The 24,642-nt window shown below is 36.4% G+C and overlaps 1 pseudogene; it reads right to left on the reverse strand.

Annotated features, from left to right (window-relative positions):
• Positions 1–365: 365 nt before the first annotated feature.
• Positions 366–24,642, reverse strand: part of LOC148757857 (histone H3.3C-like) — a 74,130-nt pseudogene continuing 49,853 nt past the window's right edge.

Genomic DNA, 24,642 nt, shown 5'->3' on the forward strand with positions numbered 1-24,642 from the left:
TTTAGTTTTTGCCATCAATAAATGTACTTGTTTTTTAAAAATCCAAATGCTGGCATTTCCCAGAAAATTTTAATTCTTATTTATAATCATTATAAAGTTGAACTGCTGAAACTTGTTCACTGAAACTTTTGACTTGCATTAATGCTTTGTCCCCACATTTATATTAAAAAAATTCACACACAAATGAAGGTAGAAAAACTGCCAACACCTGATTTCTGTCCCCTATTTTTCCACTTGCAAATCATATACTTAGGTACCTTTAGACCCCATGGGGAAAAAATAACTAACATTCAGAACTACAAATGACAGGAAAAGAGAAATTTTGTTTTTTAAAAGAATGAAATGTTTTCCATCTTAGTGGATTCTTAAGCACATTCTCCACATATATGGCATGCTAGCTGGATGTCTTTTGGCATAATTGTTACACGTTTTGCATGGATAGAACATAAGTTGGTGTCTTAAAAAAGGCCAACCAATTGGCTTCACTTGCCTCCTGCAAAGTACCGGTAGCTGCACTCTGGGAGCACAGATGTGTTTTGAAGTCCTGAGCAGTTTCTCACACCAGATGCTGGAAGGGAAGTTTGAGAATAAGACGTTCAGTGGACTTCTGATAACGCCTAATTTCATGGAGTGCCATGGTACCAGGCCTGTAATGATAAGGTTTCTTCACCCCTCCAGTAGAGGGCACAACATTGTGAGTGGCTTTTGTAGCCTGTTGCTTTCTGGGTGATTTACCATCTGTCAATTTATGGGCAGTCTGCTTTGTATGAGCTGTGGTACAGATTCCTCCATACTTACCCACCTTCTCCTTCGGCTGGAGCTCAATGAGCTAGAGGCGGCACTGGCATTAGAGAGTGATGGCCTAAAATGCTTTCTCTATTTTTCAATTACAATTGACATACTATATTATATTAGTTTCAGGTGTACAACATAATGATTAGACAGTTATATAACTTAAAAAGTGATCACCCTGTTAAATGCAGTACCCATTTAACACCATACATAGTTATTACAATACTCCTGACTATATTTCCCATGCTATACTCTACTTCTGAACGACTATTTTCTATACCAATTAGTACCTCTTAATTCCCTCCCCCACTTCACTTATCCCCCAACACATCCATCTGGCAACCACTAAAATGCTCTCTATATCTATGAGCTTGTCTCCGTTTTGATTGTTCATTTATTCTGTTCTCCAGATTCCACAGATAAGTGAAATCATATGGCATTTGTCGTTCTCTGTCTGATTTACTCCACTCACCTCAATACCCTCTAGGTCCATCCAGTTTATTATAAATGGCAAGATTTTGTTCTTTTCTTTTGCTGAGTAATATTCCATTATATATATGTACCACCTCTTCTTTATTCATTCATCCATTGAAGAACACTTAGGTTGTTTCCATATCTTGGCTATTGTAAATAATGATGTAATGAACATATGGATGCACATGTCCCTCTGGAGTAGTGTTTTGGGTTTCTTTGGATAAATACCCAGTAGTAGAATAACTGGATCTTTCTTTGTCAATTGCCTTTGTTTTAAAATAAATTTTGTCTGGTATAGTATTTCTAGCTCAGATTTTTGTTTCATTTCCATTTTCATGAAATATGAGATATGACAGTTAAGTTTGTGAACTCATCCTAGAAAAAGTGTTACATACCTCATTGCTGAATATCACTACAGTCACCTTTGAAGTACTCGCTTTGGGAAGCTATGCACTGACACCAGTGCCTAGTCCATCCTTCAAGCAATTTTGGAACTTTTTCAGGAATGGTCATCAGAGTTGTCATCGTATTACCCTTGATGTCCTGAGTGTCATCAAAATGTCTTCCTTTCAATATTTCCTTTATCTTTGGGTAAAGAAAGAAGTCATTGGGGGCCAGATCAAGTGAGTAGGGAGAGTGTTCCAATACAGTTATTTGTTTACTGGCTAAAAACTCCCTCACAGACAGTGCTGTGTGAGCTGATGCATTGTTGTGATGCAAGAGCCATGAATTGTTGGCAAAAATTTCAGGTTACCTAACTTTTTCATGCAGCCATTTCAGCACTTCCAAATAGTGAACTTGGTTAACTGTTTGTCCAGTTGGTACAAATTCACAGTGAATAATCACTCTGATATCAAAAAAGGTTAGCAACATCATTGCAATGAGTTCACAAACTTAATTGTCAGATCTCTTTTCTTGTTTTCATGTCTTTTAGTTTGTGTGTGTGTTTGATATAAGAAGAATCTCTTATAGACAGCACATGTATGGGTTTTGTTTTCTTATCCATTCAGCTAACCTATGGCTTTTGATTGGAATATTTAATCCAATTTAAAATTACATTTAAAGTGATTGTTGATAGATACACAGCTATTGCTATTTTGTTATGCATCCTTTTTTTTTTTAAATCTCCTTCTTCTTTTTAAAGAAATCCCTTTAACACTTCTTGTAATACTAGTTTGGCTGTGATGAACTCCTTTAGCTTTTTATTCTCTGAGGAGCTCTTTATCTCTCAATTATAAATTATAAACTTGCTGGCTATAGTAATCTTGGTAGTAGGTCCTTGCTTTTCATCACTTTGAATATTCTTGCCAATTCCTTCTGGCCTGCAAAGTTTTTCTTTTTTCTTTATTAAATTTTATTTTATTAAATTTATTGGGGTGACAATTGTTAGTAAAATTACATAGATTTCAGGTGTACAATTCTGTATTACATCATCTATAAATCCCATTGTGTGTTCATCACCCAGAGTCAGTTCTCCTTCCATCACCATATATTCGATCCCCCTTACCCTCATCTCCCACCCCCCACCCCCCACCCCCCTTACCCTCTGGCAACCACCAAACCACTTGAGAAAGCATCTGACAGTCTTATAGTAGCTCCCTTGTAGGTAACTAACTGCCTTTCTCTTGTTGCTTTTAAGATTCTCTCTTTGTTTTTAACCTCTAGCATTTTAATTATAATGTATCTTGGTGTTGACCTCTTTGGACTCATCATGTTTTAGACTCTGCACTTCCTGGGCTTGTAGGTCTACTTCCTTTGCCGGGTTAGGAAAATTTTTCATCATTATTTCTTCAAATAGGGTTTCAATTCCTTGCTTTCATTATTCTCCTTCTGGTACCCCTATGATGCAAATATTGGTATGCTTGATGTTGTTCCAGGTACCCCTTAAACTGTCCTCTCTTTTTTTTCTTTTGATCCTGTTTCTTTTTGCTGTTCTGATTAGGTGTTTTCTTGTCCCTTATCTTCTGAATCGCTGACTTGATCCTCTGCTTCAACTGATCTATTGTTGATTCCCTCTAATGTATTCTTCATTTCAGTATTGCATTTTTCATTTCTGACTGGTACTTTGTCTATTTTTCCTATCTCCATTTTTATGTTTCCTGTTTCTTTGTTGAAGTTCTCACTGAGATTATTAAGCATCCTTATAACCAGTGTTTTGAACTCTGCTTCTGGTAGATTGCTTGTCTCCATTTAGTTTAGTTCAGTTTTTTTTTTTTTCCCCTTGGAGCTTTGTTCTGAACTTTCATGTGGCACATACTTCTTTGTCACCTCATTTTGGCTACCTCCCTGTGTTTGTTTCCGTGTGGTAGGTAGGGCTGCTCTGTCTTCTGGTCTTGGTAGAGTGGCCTTATGTCGTAAGTGTTCTGTTGGTGGTGCAGTGTCTGTGATCACCTGAACCAGGTTATCCAGGTGTGTTCTTTATGTAGACTGTGTGTGCCCTCCTGTTGTCCTTGAATCTTGGTTGTTGTTTGCACATCAGTGGGAGGGATTGACTCTCAGGCTGATTGGTTGTGAAAAGTCGCTGTGACTACAATGGAGGAGATGTTTTGCAGGGTCTGAACCTACAGAGTTGAATTTACTTTAGCAGGGTTCTGGTGCCTACCCAGTCTTCCCTATGAGGTGTGTCATTTGTAGAAGTGGTGGGATGGTGGGATGGTGCTCTGGTGTGGACTAAAGCTGGCCACCAGGTGTGTTGGTCCTGGTGCTTCTTGTTGGGGGTGGGGGTGTCTCTGTTGCAGGTGAAGACCAGCTACTTCTTGTGCTCTGCCTGGAGACTCTTGGTATGAACTACAAAGTGATCTGCAGATGGTTGCCACTTGTGCTGGTCTTGGAGGTGCCTGGGATAAGCTAAACTGTGAACTGAGGCTGGTTGCCATTATTGCTGGGCTTGGGGCTGCTTAGCAACAGTACAGGGCATGCTGAGGCCAGATGCTATTTGTTTGGTGTTGTGAACCTTTGAGTGATTTTAGGAAAGCCCATAGAATGAGTTAAGACAGGCTGTTTGTATGGAAAAGCCACTGGGCCTGAAAGTTGGGTGGAATGGGGTTTCAGGGAATCACCGGGTGGGTCAAACAGTGATAGCCAGATTCATGGAGACTCAGATATGGCACTTGCTTAATCTTCACACTGTGATCAGGGAGAGCTCAACAAAGGAACAGTACTTTTCTGACAGTACTTTTGTCTGAGAGAAAGCTGCTCCTGCAGTCCTTGTGAAGCTAGACAATTCAGTTCCTCCTCATATGTCCCTGGAACCTTTCCATCTGCTGCCCAAGCAATGGAGCTCAGAGTAAGTGAGTCCATTAGAGAGTAAGTCCATATGTGGGCTCTTTAAGAGGAATGCCTGAGACTCCAGCAGCCCTCTGTCTCACTTAGCCACCATCCCCACTGGTATTCACAGTCAGAAGTTGAGGGGACTTCTCTTCCCAAGACTGGAACCCTGGGCCAGGGAGCCTGGTGTGGAACTGGGCCCTCTCACTCCTCAGGGGAACCTCTGCATCTGAGATCTCTCTTGTTTCCTAACCACCAAACTGGGTGGATGTGAGACTAGTGTATTCTACAACTCTGCCCCTCCTATCAGTCTTGAAGTGGCTTATTCTATATATCCTTAGTTGTAGGACTTCTGTTCAGCTCGACTTCAGGTGATTTTTAATCATGGTTGTTTCATAGTTTAGTTGTAATTTTGATATAGTCATGAGAAGATGCAAACACAGCATTTACCTACCTACTCCATCACCTTGACTGGAAATCCCAGTCTTTCCATATTTTAGCATGGAAATACTTGCATGGCACCTCTGTGTGGATATTCATGGTGCTCATTAGCCCAGTTGATAGGTAACCATACGGGCTAGAGAGCATGTACCAGAAATGGTTAACCCACCCACCATCCTCTCATATTATCTTCTTCATTGGTTCTGAATCTGGGGTGGAGCCAAGAAGAACCAGTTATTCAAAACCTGAAGGCAAGGCAGCATTTAGGAAGGGCAGATGGTATTACTACTTGCTACAGAAAGAGTAGTCAGAGGGCCAGCAGATCCATCTTCTGGGAGCTTGTTAAAAATGTGGAATCACAGGCCCCAACTCAGATTGACTGAATCAGCATTTGGTTTTAATCACAATCTCCAGATGATCTGCCTGTACAGTCAAGTTTGACAAGAACTGGCTTGGTGGCTAAGAACATGCACTCTGGAGAAGGAAGGCTGTGGCTTAAATTGCAGCTCCACTACTTTTTAGGGGTAGGAGTTGGGCAAGTTTCTCAGTTTTAGTTTCTTGATCCTTTAACCTGGCAACCACAGTGTACTTACCTCTTAGGAGCATAATGACATAATGATTGTAAAGTGTCCAGCACAGCTATAGAGTAGTGTTTGTATCAGCTCTGATTAAAATTGGTGGTAGGGTGAATCTGATTAGGGAATGCCAACATATTTGTAAGTGAGAGAGAATGAGCTGCAGCTGGAAAATGTGAAAGAAAGTCTGAATCAACGTCAGTAGAAAATGATGAGCAATGTTAGAATTTAGGAGATGCTGAGAGAGAGAGAGAGGGAGGGAGGGAAGGAGAGAGAGAGAGAGAGAGAGAGAGAGAGAGAGAGAGAGAGAGAGAGAGAGAGAGAGAGAGAGAGGAAACAGCATGTCCTGGGTGATTTATAGGGCCAGGATCACCTTACTAGTACATTTTAGCTTCCACAGTACTTCAAAATACCCAAGTATTCAAGAATACAGCGTCACTGCCTCAGCAGGTTCTCACAAAGTAAAAAGAAGATAAATTAGCAGATGAGAAATTTAGCAGCTCACATTAAAATTACAGGAGGTCATATCTGGAAGAAGCCTCAAATATCCATTTTAGGTTTCAGTTCTTACCAAGTTGTGCCCTAGTCTATGGCTGAATACCACCTGGGACTGAAAACTCCCCACTTCTACTGAATCGCTAAAGCAGAGAACTGTTTTATATGTTAGCTGACTTAGATATTCAGTGTCCAACACACAGACAAAACAACCATAGAATTTCAAACAAGTTAAGTATGTTTGCAACCACATTTATTGAAGAATCTACTATGTTCTAGGCATTAGGTTAGGTGCTGGGGATAAAAATCTTAATAAGACATAGAGACCATACTTCTGCAGAGTTCATAGTCTAGATAAACGATGGACATATAAATAATAATTATAACATATATATAATTTAATTTAATGTAATACATTTTGTTATATATAATTTTAATATAATATAATTTTTAATATATAAAATTTAATATGATAAAATTATATATAATAAAATATAATATAATTTATGTATAACATATAAATAATAATTATAAGAAAAGAATAATAGAAGAATTAATGAATGATAGGATAACAGAGAAAAGACCATTCATTCTGTTGGGACATGTTGGGGATTTGTTAAGAAGATCATTTTTGAACTGGGTTTTAATTATAGGCCGTTAGTGTTTTCTGAATGAGTACAGGAGCATCTGAATTGTTCATGTGTCTGTGCACGCACACCTGTGTGTGCTTGAAAGTGTGCATGTACTCCTGCAGGAAACATAGCAGATGTCTAGTATCTTGTAGTGCTGAGATTAGCTCTTGCTCCATCTCTCTTTTGCTAGGTAATGTAAAACTATTATTTCTCATCTGTGAATCTCAAGTGTAAACAAAAGCAGTTCTTAGTATTTTCTAATATATGATATAACACTGCATTGCAAATTGCACTTCAACACATTCAATGTGTGATATTGGAGATTAATAAAACATATGTGAGGTTATGATCAGCGACATAAAATTATTCTTCACTTTACAGAAGGGTTTGTTTTCACAATGTTTATAATTTCTCTTTAACACATTTCAAATGTAATTGGACAATTTTTTTGTTGCATTTTGCTTTTTAAAGCCATGTGCATCTCCATTTAGATGGTATTGATCATAAAGCGAATATTTGAAGTGATGGAAGAATATGATTTATTTGGAATGTATGGATCATGGAAACAATTGGAAAAATAGACTAAAAATTTTAAATTCTAAGGGTATTCCTTCTGTTGAATCATTCATCCATCCAACCTCCCACTTACTCATCCATCTGTTCCAAGTCAAGAATTATTAATTTTTTCCTAAAGTTGTAGTGATATTGAATAAAAATTAATCTTGAGAGTTCAAAAGTCTAAGATATTCTCTAGTTCTTTCTACACTTGTCTCAGAAATAAAATTTGGATCACCCATATACTTATACCTTTGGAAAATAATCAGGTAACACAACAGATTATTTATTTTCAGTTTTAGGTAGAAATTTGAATTTCACTCTTTGCCTGAAATAATTCTTACTCTCCAATATTTCAAATCTCTATAAATTATCCTTTGATATACCTTTCACTTTTCTTCTAATTCATTGGTACATTTCACCATGTTTACTTAAGAAAATCTTCTAAACATCTGAACACTCATAAGGTGGTCATTGGGTTTTTGAACATCAACTTAGTATAAAACAGCAGTTCATTACAAAAGGTATAAATGAATTAGTTACAGATGGATTATATTTCTGTGAAAAAATACAAATTAAAGGTTTAAAAGCTTGGAGAAAAATATGCTCTAAAACCAAATGGCTGAACAAATAGTCAAGGAGGTGTGACTAACCTCAAAGTCCATCTCTAAGTATTTGTTTTTGGTTACTCATATCTGTTTATTCACACATTTGGTTAGTATTTGTGACTAACTTGGTACTGTCAAACAGAGTTAGACTACCGGGCACACACATGAAGAAACTATGCTTTAAACCACTTTATCATACCATATTTCCCCCCAAAATAAGACCAGGTCTTATATTAATTTTTGCTCCAAAAGACACATTAAGGCTTATTTTCAGGGTATGTCTTATTTTTTCATGTACAACAATCTACATTTATTCATGTACAACAATCTATATTCTTTTATTCATGTACAAAAAACTACATTTATTCAAATACAGTCATGTCATCTTCTTCTGGAACATCGTCATAACTCTCCAAACTCCAAATTTCTTGCGACTCTATTTCCTGTGGAACCATTGGCCCCAATCTCTCATGTCCAGTAATAGAGCTCTCCTTAAATGAGCACTTCTTGTCCATGTAGCTGCTCGTAGAACATTGGTAACACAGCTGTCAGTGATTTTATCCCGTGAATTCTTCACCCAAGTCACGACCGCTTACAGGCTAGGCTTCACAAAGTTTCCATGCTGATTTCTCTCCATTCTATTTTCAATGTAGTCATTGATTTCCATGTGCAAATGGTCCTTGTATGGCTTGTTTATCGCAATATCAAGAGTCTGGAGATAGGCAGTCATTCCTGTGGGAATCATTATTTGATCTATTCTTCTCTCTGCAAAAATGTTCTTTATGTCTTTAGCACAGTGAGTGCTGGCTGAATCCCAGACTAGCAGACCTCTTTGGCCACCTCGCAAAACAAGTGGTAGCATTAAATTGACCCACTTCCTTATAACTGCTTCTGTGCGCCAGGCTTTTTCAGTTTCAAGAACATAAATTCCTGAAAGACGTTCAACCTTATCTTTCTTGCCCTTAGTGTGGGGCTTTCTTTCCATCCAGATGAATTGCCAAAATACAGGTAACACGTGCACTTTCGTAACCAGTGGAGGGAATGTAGATTGATGAGGCACCCCTCTGACCAATTATCGTTTGAGATCCTTGGCCCATAAACACTGCAGTTTCATCCATATCAATCATGTTGGCGAGTTGGTATTTAGAAAAGTCGATGCCATCAACAAAGGACTTGAATGCAAGTGCACGTTTAATTACTTCAGTATCTTCCAGCTTGAACAGTGTCGTCGATCTTCTTAGAGAAAATTCATATCACTGAAGGAAGCCATTCAGCCAGTGTTGTGATGCTTTGAATTCTTCTGGGGATATTTCTAACTGTGGTGCCATTGCAAGGGCAAATGCTTGAATATCAGCCCTGCGCACAACCAAAGCTTTTGCTCTCCTGTCAACAATCCATTCAGAGATGATGTCTTCCAGCTCAGGAAATAATGGTTGCCAACCTGATCCACACTTGTGCTTCTTAGTATTTCCCCCACCCACCTGTTGACTGAGATTATCCTACTCTGCTTGCCATTTTCGGACCATTCAGAGATCCAACTTCTTCTCTTTGCAGAAAGCCATAAGATTCTTGCTCCTGGAGTCCTCCATGATTCTTTTCTTGTACTCGATGGAATAGCTCTTTCTTTTTGCACTCATCTTTTCCGGGGCTCAAAATATTATTCCCTTTAAATCTACCATTAAATCAAGTGTTAATTGAAGACTTATGAGACAGGAATGGTAACAAAAATGATGACAGTTAAGAATGATGGTCCACACAAAAGTGACGAAAAATTGCAGGCACCAAAATTCAGAAAACATTTCTTTATTTCACACAAGTGCATTACATAAGTATGGCCGTTACAACACACGATGTAATGAATTATGAAGATTCATATTAGACACAACCACATGCGTCCAGTATCAAGTGCACACGTTATTAGTGCGCTGTGTCTGTACTCTGGTCATTCGGCAATAAGTCTGTAGTTCACCTGTTTACATAGGTGTTTACCTCTCATCCAAAGGCGCCCGCTTGGGTATTTACAAATACTTAATTATAATTTATATTATCATTTATTTTAAGTATTAATGTCAATAATATTATTTGTTTATATCTAATTACATATTAATATTATTATTTTATAATTCAGTATGTCTGTTATGTGTTGCAAGGGACATATTAAATGCACAGTCTGACTGATGATCTTAACTGGGGCTCATTTTTGAGGTAGGGCTTATATTACAAGCATCCTGAAAAATCATGCTAAGGCTTATTTTCTGGTTAGGTCTTATTTTCGGGAAAACATGATAGCTCAGACCTACTAAATATGGTAGTTAATAATCACTTTATCATTTTAGCTCCTGGTTCTGTTGTAATTGTACACTTGTTGCATCCAGTAATTGCTTCCACTGCATTTCTGGAGTAGGCATTATTAAGTCATGTCCAGAATTTGCTCAATTTTAACAGGGCCAAAAAGCTGAATTCACAAGCCGCCCTGACGTTTGATATCCAGAAGAGGGCAGTAGGACACAGAGATTATATCCTAGTCAACCAGACTACAACAAACAGTGGCTGCTAACCAACTACACAATGTTAGACCAAACACATTCCCTTTGGCATACAATGGGCAACACGGTGTAGCTAAAGAAAAAAAACTGACACCTTATACATCCCTACTATGTGTCAAGCACTAACTGGGTATTTTTCACATGTTTTAAGTCATAACAATCCTGAGATATAGATGATATATATTCCCATTTGTATTAATGAGAAAATCAATGCTCAGAGAGCTTAAGCAACTTGCCTTAGGTCATACAGCAAGATTAATACAGCAAAATCCAAAATTAAAATTCAGATTTGACCCCACAGGCTCTGTTCAACTATATCAGAATTTGATTACTGACCCCACCATTCATGAACTTACTGACCTTGGGCAAGTAATTTAACCATTTAGAACTCTAGTTTCTTCATCTTTTAGGTAAGGGTAACAACATTCTTTTATCCTTTATGAGTTAGTGTCTAGATCAATTTTACCATGACCAGCTTTGTCCACATTAGTAAGTTTTGTCAAAGGATAATGTTTTAAATCAGAATAAAAATGATAGAAAATTCAATCTAGAAGGGAGACAAGAGAGCTTATTCAACATTTTCATGTTAGAGATGATGAAAACAAGGCTTGGAGTGTTTAAATGACTTGTATCCTATCAGGAAGCTGGATAGTGAACTAGAACTCAGGATTGACAACTTTTATCCAGCTTTCTTTCCTCAGCTCTCTGTATCACACGGAAATGTTGATGATGATAACGCTGTTGATAGGGGTGAGGATAACTATAAATGTGCCTAAGGAAATTATAGAAGAGATACTTCATTTTAGAAGAAACTTATAGCCATTAAACTGTTTTCTGTGCCTACAAGTATTTGTTTCTTTGTTTGTTTGTCTTGTTCCTTTGCTGCTTTCAGTTTTATATCCCACATATTAATGAAGTCATATGGTTCTCAACTTTTTCTGACTTATTTCACTTAGCATAATAATCTCAAGATCCATCCATGTTGTCGCAAATGGCTCTATTTCATCTTTTCCTATGGCAGAATAGTATTCCATTGTGAACGTGTACCACATCTTTTTTATCCAATCGTCTTTTGAAGGACACTTTTGTTGTTTCCATGTCTTGGCCACCTTAAATAATTATAGAAATGTACATGTGAAACCTATGTAATTTTGCTAACCTTTGTTGCCCTAATAAATTTAATAAAAAAAAAAAAGTATTGCAAAAAAAAAGAAAAAGAGAGAGAGAGAGAGAGAGAGAGAGAGAGAGAGAGAGAGAGAGAGAGAGAGAAGGAACTTGTTTTATTAGATAGTCCTACTTCCTTTGCTCTATTCATGAGGAAAGCCAATATACATCTGTGTCTATAAGATTTGTCTAAGACTGCTGGTTGACAGGATGGTGGGAAAGGCCAGGGTATGTACACTCTTCAAATGAGAAATGGTAAAATGCAGACTCCAATCAATACTAATCTTACATTTATATGACTCTATCAGTCAATCTTACTGGTTTCATCAAGAGTCTGTGCTGGAGAAGCCGGCTACTTGGAAACAATGTACGAGATTAATCTAATGTAGCATTGCCTCCTTTGAGAGATTTTTTAGGTTACAAACCATATTTTATTCTATTTCTTCTAACTTCTTCCTTTCCAAATTTGGTACAATCTCTCTAGTCCTCAAAGCCTTGCACTATAGAAAGTTGGATAAGAGGAAAAGAAAAGGGAGAAAGAAAGGGAGGAAGAATGCAAGGGATGGAGAAATGCTTCATTCTTCATCAGCAAGAAGCTGAGAGGCCAGAGGACCTCATTTATGTGTCTGAAGGATTCCCAGGGTTTTATTGGCTCGTGAATTTATGGACTATATCTAGCAACTGTGATAGTCAATTACATGGATGCAGAGCTTTCTATTTATAAGTACTTATAATCAGAATGATTGGTTTCCCTGATTCACCCCAAAGTGTCTTTTGGTGTTAAAGTTATTTGAAAATAGAGATTTTTAATAGTTTAAATGATCACCCTGGGAATAATTTCCCAGATCCCACATATTTCTCTTATTTCATCAGATTCTTAGGACTCTCCCTTTGTGTTACAATGCTGGGGAAAGAACATGTCAGGGATCTGGAGAAAGGCAGCTTAAGTGCTGAACCATGAACACATGTTCTAAGAGCTACAGCATGGCTGTCCTGAAGGCTGAGGGAAAGGACAGGTGCAGATCAGTGATAGTGTCGCTTCCAAACTCAGAACTTGAACATCTGCGTTGTTCTTTGACCATTAGTTATATTATGCCTGTTCCAGTTATCTATTATCACTGTCTAAATCTTATATTTATTTGTGTTTAATGATTCAGTATTTTGTCTCCACGATAGGTATGTCCAATCCCAACTCACACCCAACACCTAGAACAGTGCCCTAACACAAGGTTATGATAATACTTATTAATATTTTTGCATGATCATCTGAATAGGACACAACTTCTGGCTCTGTCCAAGCTATATGGACTGATTTGGGAAATAGATCTTGGGATGTGAAATATAAAGAAATAAAAACAACAACAGCAGAAAACACCCCAATGGATTGACAAAATAATCTGGTATCTTTGAATAAAGAGTTTAGCACATTAACAAATGACAATATTGCCTATGACATGCTGAAATAATTCCTGATATTTTTCTGCTGAATGGCACAGTTTGTGATACAGCACTGCTAATGATATGGTGTGAGAGATATGTTCTGGAGGATGGAGCCTGCCCATTCTATGTTGTATAGAGGGCATGTTGCCTAAGGACATTATTATTTTAGCATGATAGATGCTTGATGCAAGTTATTATAACTTTATCTTCCACCGCATTGTCTGGAAGGAAGTTGATAGGACACATACACACACACACTCACACACACACAAATGAGTGTGTATAATTTTTCATGAAAAAGCCTTTAATTACTCATACAGGTGTTATAATTTTAGATGTTAGAATGACCATAGAAAATAAGAGATAATAAAATTTGAGTGAAATTATCACAATAAGTATTAAATACTTGTGTTATCGGTGATAATAAATAAGGAGTTGTTATTCCTTAAAACATGGTCAGTCATATGAAGTTTAACACGGTCAGTAGTGTTTAATACAAATTAGCAGTGTGTTAAATTATGAGAAGAACAAATGTCAGACTTTGCCATTTGTACAGTAGGCCCAATGATGGATAGTAAGAATATCTTGTATCTTATCATTTTGTAATACCACTGTCATTTTTATCATAAAAGAATTATGTTACTTCATATATGAAAAATGCTTTCTTGAACCACTGTGAATTAGGTTTTAATGTACTGTGACCTTGGATTGTCCTGGGATATTAATGCTAAATGATTACTTCTGAATGCTTTTTGAATAGCTGCATAGTGCAATTAAATGTGCAATACATCATGGATGACATAGCTAAATGCCTCTTCTGGTCAAAGAACCCAAAGAGGTCTTGGGAATAATAATAATTCTGCATTGTTAGGGATGGGAGAGAAAAGAATCTCTTGTTAGTCATGAAATAAGTACAGACTGAAGTAGATGATAACCTTTTCCTGTGGTTAGTCAATAGGAAATACATTTTTGATTAAGAACTATACAGGAAGTGATTTTTGATCACTTCTAAAGTAGTATCCCATTATATGTGCCAAATACTCAAAGTGAATAATTGTTATTAGTCTTTTTGAGTGACAAGTTGTCAAACAGTGTGTGTGTGTGTGTGTGTGTGTTGTTTGTGTGTGTGTAGAGTTGTAGATAAAGGAATAGAGAATTTGGTTTATATTCTAGCCCTTTATCTAGAGTGGGCTTGTATTAAATTACAATTTGTATCAATGTGGAATCTCATAAATCTTGCACTTAATCAAATCTCTTTTTATCAAATTATTAGGCCTGGGGAAATGATGACAGATGAAAGGGGGGCATGGAAGTGCCATGAGTTATCTGGGTATTTCAGTCTTTGAGCTATCAATAAGGGGACATTTTAACTAATACAAAACTTAATTTTCTTTAACTGGTGACATTTTGAAAAGAAAGCATTAATAAGGATTTTGGTTCCATTTCATGCAAATGAGCTGTGATTGTGCAGGTCAATTCAACTTTAGAACTCAGCACTGAGAGCATCAAGTCTACCAGATCCAGCCTTGCCGTGGCCTCATGCGAGAGCTGCTTGAGATGCTGATCAATACTGAAGTGCTCCAGTGTGACTCTCCAGAGAGCCCCTGGAGCTGCAGGCCTCACTAAGCCCAGAGATTGAAAACACATTTCCATGAGGGCTAGAGTTCCCATTCCCAACCCCCCACTCTCCATCCTTGCAGTTGTAGGCCTTGCATCCTGTTTGGAGATTATGACCTTGTATTTTAAATACCAGTGTTTGGGGGTAATAACACCAGACTAGATGTACCAATACTTCGTTTCTAGAATGATTCTGATAAAAATGCAATGTAAATATATTAATTCTCCCATCTCAACTGATTGACTTCTTGGATGAGCCTTCTAGGACATTTCTTCTTCTTTTTTTTAATTAAAATGTATCGGGGTGACAATGGTCAACAAAGCTAAATAGGATTCAAGGTACAATTCTATAATATATCATCTATATATTGCATTATGTGTTCACTACCCAGAGTCAGTTCTTCTTCCATCACTGTATATTTGACTCCCTTCTATGAGTATATATGCACAACTGTTATTCAGCATTCTGTTGCTGTTTATTCATAGAGATATACTTTTGTGATTATTGATTTGTTTATATATATTTATCATGTGTTTCCCCAGTGGACTGTCAGTTCTATAAAGCAAGAGCTTTGTTTTGTTCTTTTTATGTGCTCTACATCTAGCACCATGATTGCTACATAATGGGTACTCAATGAACATTTGTGGGATGAATGAATGAATGAATGAATAAATGAATAAATGAATGAACACGTTTGTTAGGAACATATTTGCATGCCTGTGTGAATGGAGAAAAGTCTTAGGAAGAAGAAAAGAGTAGAAGGGTAATTTTACAACTAATCAAGTTATGAGTTTGGAGCTAATTACAAAAGATACAATATGAATGCAGAAAATTCAAAGCTGTTCAATGAGGCAGAGTGGAATCAGAAAAGCTTTGGGGCTTCCTTGTTGCCTTTGCAGTTCACCAGCTATGACCTAATTCCCTTCTTAATGTCTTTGAGAAGCTCTATCTCTCCCATATTTCAGAGCAGGAAATAGGCGCTGTCTCATTTCAGACCTTCGCAATTTCTCACCTAGGTTATAACACGAACTTTCTGACTAGCTTCCTCATCCCAGGTTTCTCCTTCCTGAAGCTTCCAGTGGAATCCTTCCAAAATGCAAATCTGATCATGCCACACCCCAGTTTAAAATATTTCAATTGCATTTGATTGCCTTTAGGATAAAATTCAAACTTCTTTTTGTGACTTACAAGGCCTTTCTTTTTTTTTTTTTTCTAGGAAATCTCAAAGTTTGAGGTCAAAAGACTTTATTTTTCTTTCTTTCTTTCTTTCTTTCTTTCTTTCTTTCTTTCTTTCTTTCTTTCTTTCTTTCTTTCTTTCTTTCTTTCTTTCTTTCTTTCTTTCTTAATTAGTTTCAGGTGCACAAGACAAAGCAAAACTTAGACGTTTATCATTTATATCCCTCACACTGTGTGAACCCCCCTCCCCCCATCCACTATCCCTCTGTACGTTCCCAAAACCTCTCACCTTCCCCTTATCCCCACCCCCCCGCCCCTCTAGCAACCCTCTGTTTTTCCTCCATGTTTCCAAAACTGTCTCTGATTAGTTCATTCACTTATTCTTTTCTTTAGATTCCGCATATAAGTGAGATCATATGGTATTTGTCTTTCTCTTTCTGACTTATTTCACTTAACATAATGTTCTCTAGGTCCATCTTGATCTTACCCTTCCTTCTCCATTGCTCCTCCCTCATGTCTCACTCTCTCTCTGTCCAAATAGAGTAGCTCTCTAGAAGTCAAGCTGTCCCACTGCTCTGTGCTTTTGCAAGTGCTAGTCCCTTCCTTCCCTTTGTCTGGTTAACTTTCATCCCTTCAACATTTAGTTAAGGTTTCGTTTCATCCAGGAAGTGTTTCCTGATACCACTTGTGCACCCTCCCATGACCAGGTTCATATAGACATCTTTTTTTAATGCTCCATGTCCTCTATGGTAGACCAGAGTACCCAGGTAACTCTATTGTGATTGAGTGGCTCTGGTCTGAGCTTTCACTAGATGTTGAGCAGCTTCCGGGACTCTTCTTCCATTTTTGAGTCTCTGGAGCTCATGTAACCTGCACATGGTAAATGCTCGAGAAGTCTGTGTTGAATGAATTCAGTGCCTCACTCACTGCCTAGCAGTACTTCATCTGGTTCTTGATGACAGAACTTTAAAGTATGTAGGGTCAAGTGAAAAGGAGAGAATAAGGGATAGTTGTCTGCTGAGGTCAGCTATTAGTTCGTTGTCAGGTCTTTGTTTTACTTAGTGCTATATATAAAGCAAAACCAAGCAAAATGAAACAAAAAGCCTCTGGAAAGAGGAACACTTTTTGGCTAGGATGCTGCTGATGGGATCTAGGCATAAATGATACATACATCTTCCTTTGAAATCCCATATTTCTTTTATGGACCTCACCTACTATTGTGGTTATTATGTTCTCATCTTAGTTTGTTGTATAAGTCAGCTTACATTAGGTTATACTATAGTAACAAATAACCTCAATATCTTACTGGCTTATAACAACAAAGGTTGATGACTTGCTCATATTACATTTCCATCATGAGTTGGCCATGGCTCTGCTCCTTGCCAGAACACAGGTTAATGGACAGCAACCCCCATTTTTCGCTGATATTGCTGGGCTTGTGGCAGAAGTAAAATGGAAATAATGGCAAAGTATACATCTGACTTTTTTATTGAGGTATAACTGACATATGACATTATATTGGTTTTGGGTATACAATATAATGATTTGCTATTTGTGAATATATATATATATATATATATATATATATATATATATATATATATATATATATCAAAATGATCACCACAATAAGTCTAGTTAACATCCATCATCACACATAATTACAAATTTATTTTTCTTGTGATGGGAACTTTAAGATCTAATCTCTTAGCAAGTTTGAAATGTACAGTATTATTTACTAGTCACAATACTATACATCAGGACTTATTTATTTTTATTTTATAACTGGCAGTTTATACCTTTTGCCCACCTTCACTCGTTCTATCCACACCCTGGCAACCACCAATCTGATCTCTGTATCAGTTCGTTTTTTCCCCCCAATTCCACATAAAGTGAGTATATACCATGTTTCCCTGAAAATAAGACCTAACTGGACTATCAGCTCTAATGTGTCTCTTGGAGCAAAAATTAATATAAGACTCAGTATATATTATGTTATTATATTATATTATATTATATTATATTATATTATATTATATTATATTATATTATATTATATTATATTATATTATATTATATTATATTATATTATAAATTATACTATATTATATTATATTTTATTAAAGACCCGGTCTTATAGTAAAATAAGACCAGGTTTTACAGTAAAATAAGGCCAGGTCTTACATTAACTTTTGCTCCAAAATATGCATTAGAGCTGATTGTCCAGCTAGGTCTTATTTTCAGGGAAACATAGTACATACATGGCTTTAATGCTTCTGCCTGTATTTCCTTAACCAAAGCAAGTCATAAGTGAATATTATTATATTCCCATGGGAGGCAGGGGCAGCAAATATTATGAACAATAATGCAGTCTATCACCCTCCCTAAATGGACTGTACACTCCTGGAGGGCAGGAGTTTTTGTATTCTCTGATTCACAAACCTGTAAATTTGCTAAAGCACATTAGTTGTTTTTTGAAATAAAGAGCAGAGACAGTATGTTTTGGAAACAACAAAGACTTATTTTGAATACCACTCTCTTTTATCATCTCTTACATTTCAGTTTGTGTGATATTAATTATTTAAAAGCCCTTATTAATTTTTTCGATAAAATATTTAATGCTTGTAATTAATTTGAATATTGGTTGCTTGCAATAGCACTCTATGTCATTGACGGAGGCATGAGCTATTTCCCCATTTAGTCTTGACCAATTGCTTGACATTAGTTCTTCATTACTTCCTCCATAGCAAATCCCATAGTTTATACTTAAGGCTCTTTAAGATCTGGCATCAAATGACAATTCTAGCATTACTCATCCCTACGCTGAGCTATACTGAGCCACTCCCTTTCCCTACGTGTGTTCCATGCCTTCTCACCTTAGTGTCTTTGCTCTGGTTTTTCTCTCTGCCTGGATGAGAGGGAGCATATTTTCAATTCTTTCTCAGTCTTCACAGCCTAGATTACATACTACTTCTTTTACAAAGTCTTCCTCAGTCACCTACAGGATGTAATTAAACCCCATATTCCATGCCCTTTATATTTCTTCTTATGGCAATTAAAGTGTTTTAGCTTGTCTAGGAGGTGAAGACCACAGGATTTGTGAAGATGGAATGGATTTTGAACTAAGGGTCTGCCCCTGAGCTATTTCTCAAAATTTAGGTGAATTTCTCATTCCCTGAGTTTTATCTACCTCATTTGTAAATAGGTAACAATAACTGTCTCATGGGACATATTTGATAAGTTATGTAAAGTGATCTGTCATCATCCCTGACATAGGAAATGCTAAATAAATGGTAGTCATTACCTAATATAGTTATTTACAAGATAGAATTTCTCTGCTTCAGCTTTCTATCTCCCTTAGTGACATTGCACAGAGTAAGTAAAACCTAGATATTTGTTGGGTGAATGAATGAATGAAAGGAATGATGCTAGAAATCTGACCATGAGGCTCACCTTTCAGTGAAATTAATGACACTAGACCGAATCTTGCTTCTTTTCCCTGAGGCTGAGTTTGCCCAGATTTTTGATAACTAGTAGTAGCTGTCCTATATGCACTGTTAGGGTGGGGAGAGAGAAGGAAACAGTTACAAAAACATTTCGAAGGTGTCTCCTGGTGAAGAATCAAAGAAAGTGGAACAAAATATTCTCTTAACATATTTGCAATAGGAAATTACTGTCCAATGACTCCAGAAAAAAATATTTTATATATCATTCCAACAGTTTATTAAAAGTGTCTTGTTTCGTCTTCCTCTCATTATGTCAGACTGAATAAGTAATTATTTCCAAAACTGGGTCTAAAATTTGTGTTGTAACTCCTTGACATACTCCGAACATTTGTCAAATGATAAGTGGATGCTTCAGAACAATCGTTACCCGGTCAAGGGAATACTGTTTTGAAGAATCACAAGCTGTGTATTTTGGAAATTTTGTAATACATTAATGTTTTCAAATAAATGCAATTTCTTTTTTATAAGTCATAAATAGTTTCACAGATCATTTTAAAGCACTACATTCACTTAACTCTCCAAAAAGTGACTCTTTTAAATCAAGCTCAGTGTTAGTCCTTTCTTAAATTGGCAATGTTGTCAAATTTTTGGATTACGGTTTCCCAGCAAGAACAACTACAGGAACTGCCTGAATGCCAGCAAAAGAGGAGTCCAGGTCCTGATGACGTTGGAAGCCTCACCTTGGTGGATCTTCAACCTGAGATAAATTGATCTTGGGATAAATATTATAGTGACTCAGATTCTTTCCCTGTATATTAATTCCTGTTGCCACTGTAACGAATCACACAACTTAGTGGCTTAAAACAACATAATTTTGTCTTTTATAGTTCTGGAGGTCAGAAGACCGAAATGAATCTTATCAGCTAAAATCAAGGTATCAGCAGTGATCCATCCTTCTGTAGGCTCTAGGGGGAAGATCTGCTCCTGGCTTCTTCCACCTCTAGAGGCTGCTGACATTCCTTGACTCCTGGCCACATCACCCCAATCCCTGCTTCTGTGTCACATTGATTTCTACTATAGTCAAAACTCCTTCTACTTCCCTTCTATAAAGACATTGGTGATTAAGATTAGGACCCAGCATATAACTGAATCTGCTGTTTCTATAGCAGTGCTGTGGAATAGAAAAATAATGTAAGCCATATGTGTCATTTTAAATTTTATGCAGCCACATTAAAAAGGAAATAGCTGCAGTCAATTTTAATAATACAGTTGATTTAACTGAATAGATCTAAAATATTATCATTTCAACATGTAATCAATACAAAAAAATTCATTAAGATAGCTAATCTTCTTTTGTACTAATTCTTGGAAATCTGGTATGTGTTTTACTAATTTAGACTAGCCACATTTTAAGTGCTCATTATCCACGTGAGGCCAGTGGCCTGTATTGAATAGCACAGTTCTATAGTATATGTGTTAATTTGTCTTCCTAGAATATGAAGTAGAGGATTTACTCTCTTAAATACAAAATCTTTTCTGGTCTCTGGAGTTTTCAGTGCTTGCTAAATGGGGACGTCTGAACAATAGAAATAAATCAGTGAGTAGTTTTCAATAAAATAAAAATTATAGCCAAGAAAATACTTTCCTTTAAAGATAACTTCATAGGACAGTTAATGAAAGAATATAATCTGCCTTATTGTTATGGGTTGGTTATTTTGTCTAGCTTGTAACTAGTTTGCATTAGAAATGTGTATGCAGGAAATACTTGGCCCAGTACTGTTTTTAGTACATGGTACCTATTTTTTTAAGAAAATTAGTTTCATACAAGAAAAAGTAATTTGTCAATGATATTTTGTGTGCAATTTTAGTTTGTATTGATAATTCTTGATTAACTCTTTAAGTTTGACAGATACTCAGAAAAAATAATTATGGGAATTTAGTATTCTGCAGTTATATATAATATAAACTTCTAGAGTATTAAAGAGAGATTATAAATATTAAAGTTCTCTCATTTCACTGTTCATTGCAGTTGGATATATTTGAAACTGTAGATTTCTATGTTGGAAATTATCTCCCAGTAAAAAAAAAAAGCTTTTAAGTATGCGTAATTCCCTTTGATATAGATAAAAACTTTACCTGTTTACTCAAGAGCACACTATCATCCTTAGAATCTCGTTAAAATCCAGTTTCTTGTAATTTTGTGGATACTGTAGCTATCCCAAACCTATGGATAAATGAACAAAACTCAGAAAAGCAAAGAGACTTGACCAGGTTTTTATAAGAACCTGTTTATAATGTACAATGTGTAACTTGTCTGGTGTGTCTCCCATGCCTTTCTTATTCGACTTCTAGAAATAGAAGATGATGGGATCTGAGCATAGAAGAAACATTAGGTTAATCCCAGAGCAAAGGAAATTGGAATTGGGATTTCTTCATTATTTTGTTTCCAGAGATTTTACATGCATAGTTAAATAAAATTCATCTCTTGCAATTCAATAAAAGCTATACTATATATAGACTTTATTTTTTAAGAAGTTTATTTCTTTTATGAGCTAGTATGTAAAACTAGAACCTTTATTAAACTAAGAGCATGTGTTAATTTATTTTTAAATTGTTATAAAATATATCAATAAAATTTCTAGATACTCTTAAAAAAAAAAAAAAAGATTAGGACCCAGCAGATAATCCAGGATAATCTCCCTGTCTTAAAACCCTTAAATTTAATCACATCTGCAAAGTCCTTTGCCATTTTCTAATGTAACATTCACAGCTTTTGGGGATTAGAACATAGACATCTTGGGGTGTCATTATTCAGCCTACACTTTGCATTTCAAAAGCTTTTCCATATCCATACTGTCATGTTGACTTTTGAAAACAAAGAGTAAAATACTGGCTTTCCGAGAAGATAAAAATAAGGCATTTCAAAAGGCTATTTTCTGATTTGGCTTCTAAAATATGGCTCATGTAGTTTGGTTACCAATAGTATAGTGTGTCCCTGTCATTGTGTGTTGGTGTTTGCTTCTGTATCCAAATCCAAGTGTCACAAATCCACTGATATGATTTTGAGGTATAAGAACCATCACAAGACTCACTTAATCTTGCACAAAATATGGCACTTACTGGTCTAATCAAGTTTTTATATAGTCCCTTTCCACCATACTTACCTTCATCACCATGTTATCCTAGGGGAAGAACACATTAAAAACCTAGTAAATTCCTGTTCAGAGTGGAATTGATTCTTAATGTACTTGAAGTTAGAAATGGAAAAATTCATCTCCACCTACTCCAATTATTGTTTATATTTTTTATAACTCTAGGTAGAGAATAACTTAAAGCTTAATTCTGATGGACCTTAATTTTGTAAGTTTCATTAAAACCCCTGAGTGTCATTTAATTTTGTGAAATTCAATGCTAATATCTAAATGCACTTCCTCTGAAATAGATTTTTACCTTGTATTATAGAGATTGAGCTCTCATTTTTAACACATATGTTCTTAGTGCTTATGGTAATTTCACTGCTTATCTTTAAAATTGGCATATTTCTAAATTATATGACCATTATTAAATCTTATTTTGAAATAAAAAATGGCATATCACTGTTGTTCTTATTATTGTCGTTATTATTATTATTGTGTATTGACCAAGTTGAATACCTCATTCTCAAGGAATTACATAATATGAGAACAACGGGTGAATGTTGTTCATTTTAAATGTGAAATTATAAATCAATTACAGTAGTGGCTAAAACCCCTTTATGGCATGCCACAATTTACTTCCAGTGACATTTAAACCTATCTCATATGCTGAACAATCTGTAATAAATTATGATTTTTTTTTTCTTCTGAAATGAAGCTATAATTATGACAGCTGAATTCTTGTTCTGGGAAATAAGGTGGCATTTAATTCCTTGAGAACAAATGACACTCACAAAAGAACAGTTAATTATTCTCAGCTGCAAAGGAAGGGAGGAGGGTAGAGGAAAAATATGAAAAAGAACATGGTAGCACTTTATGTGAAGTATCTATTAACTAATCCTTAACTAAAGCTGAACTACAATTGAACTTCTGGGGCTGTCTCTGAGTTCAGGTAACACTTCTTATCTATTTCAATTCTCAGTAAAACCCAAACAGGAGGAATTAACAATCTAAAACTCTCTCTATCCCTTGCACATGTTAATACAAATGTTCTCACAGTCAGCCTTGGTTCCAGGGATGCAGTTCTACACTCTAATCCAGTTAAATCAGATCCAGGGGGGTAACATGGTCAATTACAGCTGTCCTAATTCCAGTCTTTATCTGCTACAGTCATTCAATCCACATTGTAATAAAGGGAAAAGAAAGCATTGTAGCTCCAGAATTTTATTTTCCTTGTTGTTTGTTTCTTGTACAAACAACAAGTATGTTTGCATTGGGTTTTCTCCTATGGCTCTTTCCTGTTCATTCTGGCAAGAAGCCCCAGTGCAATTGAATATGCCAGCAAACACGAGGCCACTCTTGGTAGCTAGTCCTAACATCATCAGCTGCCATGTCAGCAGCCTGCTATTAGAGACGCCTCTTTCTTTGACTTCTCTTTTTTCCTTGGGAGGAATAGATGCCTTAGAGAAGGACCCTGCTGAGTGGAATTCCCCATTTTGACTCCAATTAGGGATTGTGACTTGATTGACTGGGGGCTCTCTGAAATGTAGCAGGATCAACACAGTTGCACACAAAACAAGGCATAATCCACTGGGTTAAATTAACATTAAATCAGAGATGATTGGATTAATTGCTATTACATTTTATCTTCTGTGCACATGTGCTGTTGGCAGGCTTTCAGAGTCTTTTTAAAATTAGCTTGAAGCGAGATGGAAATGGTACAGGTGCAAATGATTTGTGCACTGGGTCTTTCAAGTACATAGTGGACTCATAAGAAGGTGTATTTTTTCCAAATCGTATTTTGGATGTTTTTTACGAAAAACTGCACCGAGAATAAACTTGGCATCACTATACAGAAGCTATAGATATGTTAAGTGGCAAAAGGACTGTGTTGGCCAGAAGATGACTTGGAAAATTGGTCTTCTTTGTGTTGTGGCCTTGGCACTGTCCCTCTATTCAGTTTGCTTCCCTTACATGTTTTTCTGCTTTTGTGGGAGCCCATAGAGTCCTGGAGACTGATGTTACAGAGCACTTAGTGTGGCGTCTGATACCCTGGAGTATAGTCTTTAAAAGCTATATCCCTTCCGCAAATTTCAAAGGTAAAATGTTGACATGAATTGTTGTTAACAGGATGAGTCTATTTAACAAAAATAGTGTAGGATATGGGATTGAAACCTCAGTGGAATGATCAGATCAAGGCTACAAAGCAAAGATAATCAAGGGCTGGTATATTTTTATGTACTCATTTGCCCAGCCAGTGGCTCAGGCTCACTGGCAGG

Source organism: Rhinolophus sinicus, chromosome 6 (genome assembly GCF_057876585.1).
Source record: "Rhinolophus sinicus isolate RSI-liver-muscle chromosome 6, RSI-T2T, whole genome shotgun sequence".
Classification (NCBI taxonomy): Eukaryota; Metazoa; Chordata; class Mammalia; order Chiroptera; family Rhinolophidae; genus Rhinolophus; species Rhinolophus sinicus.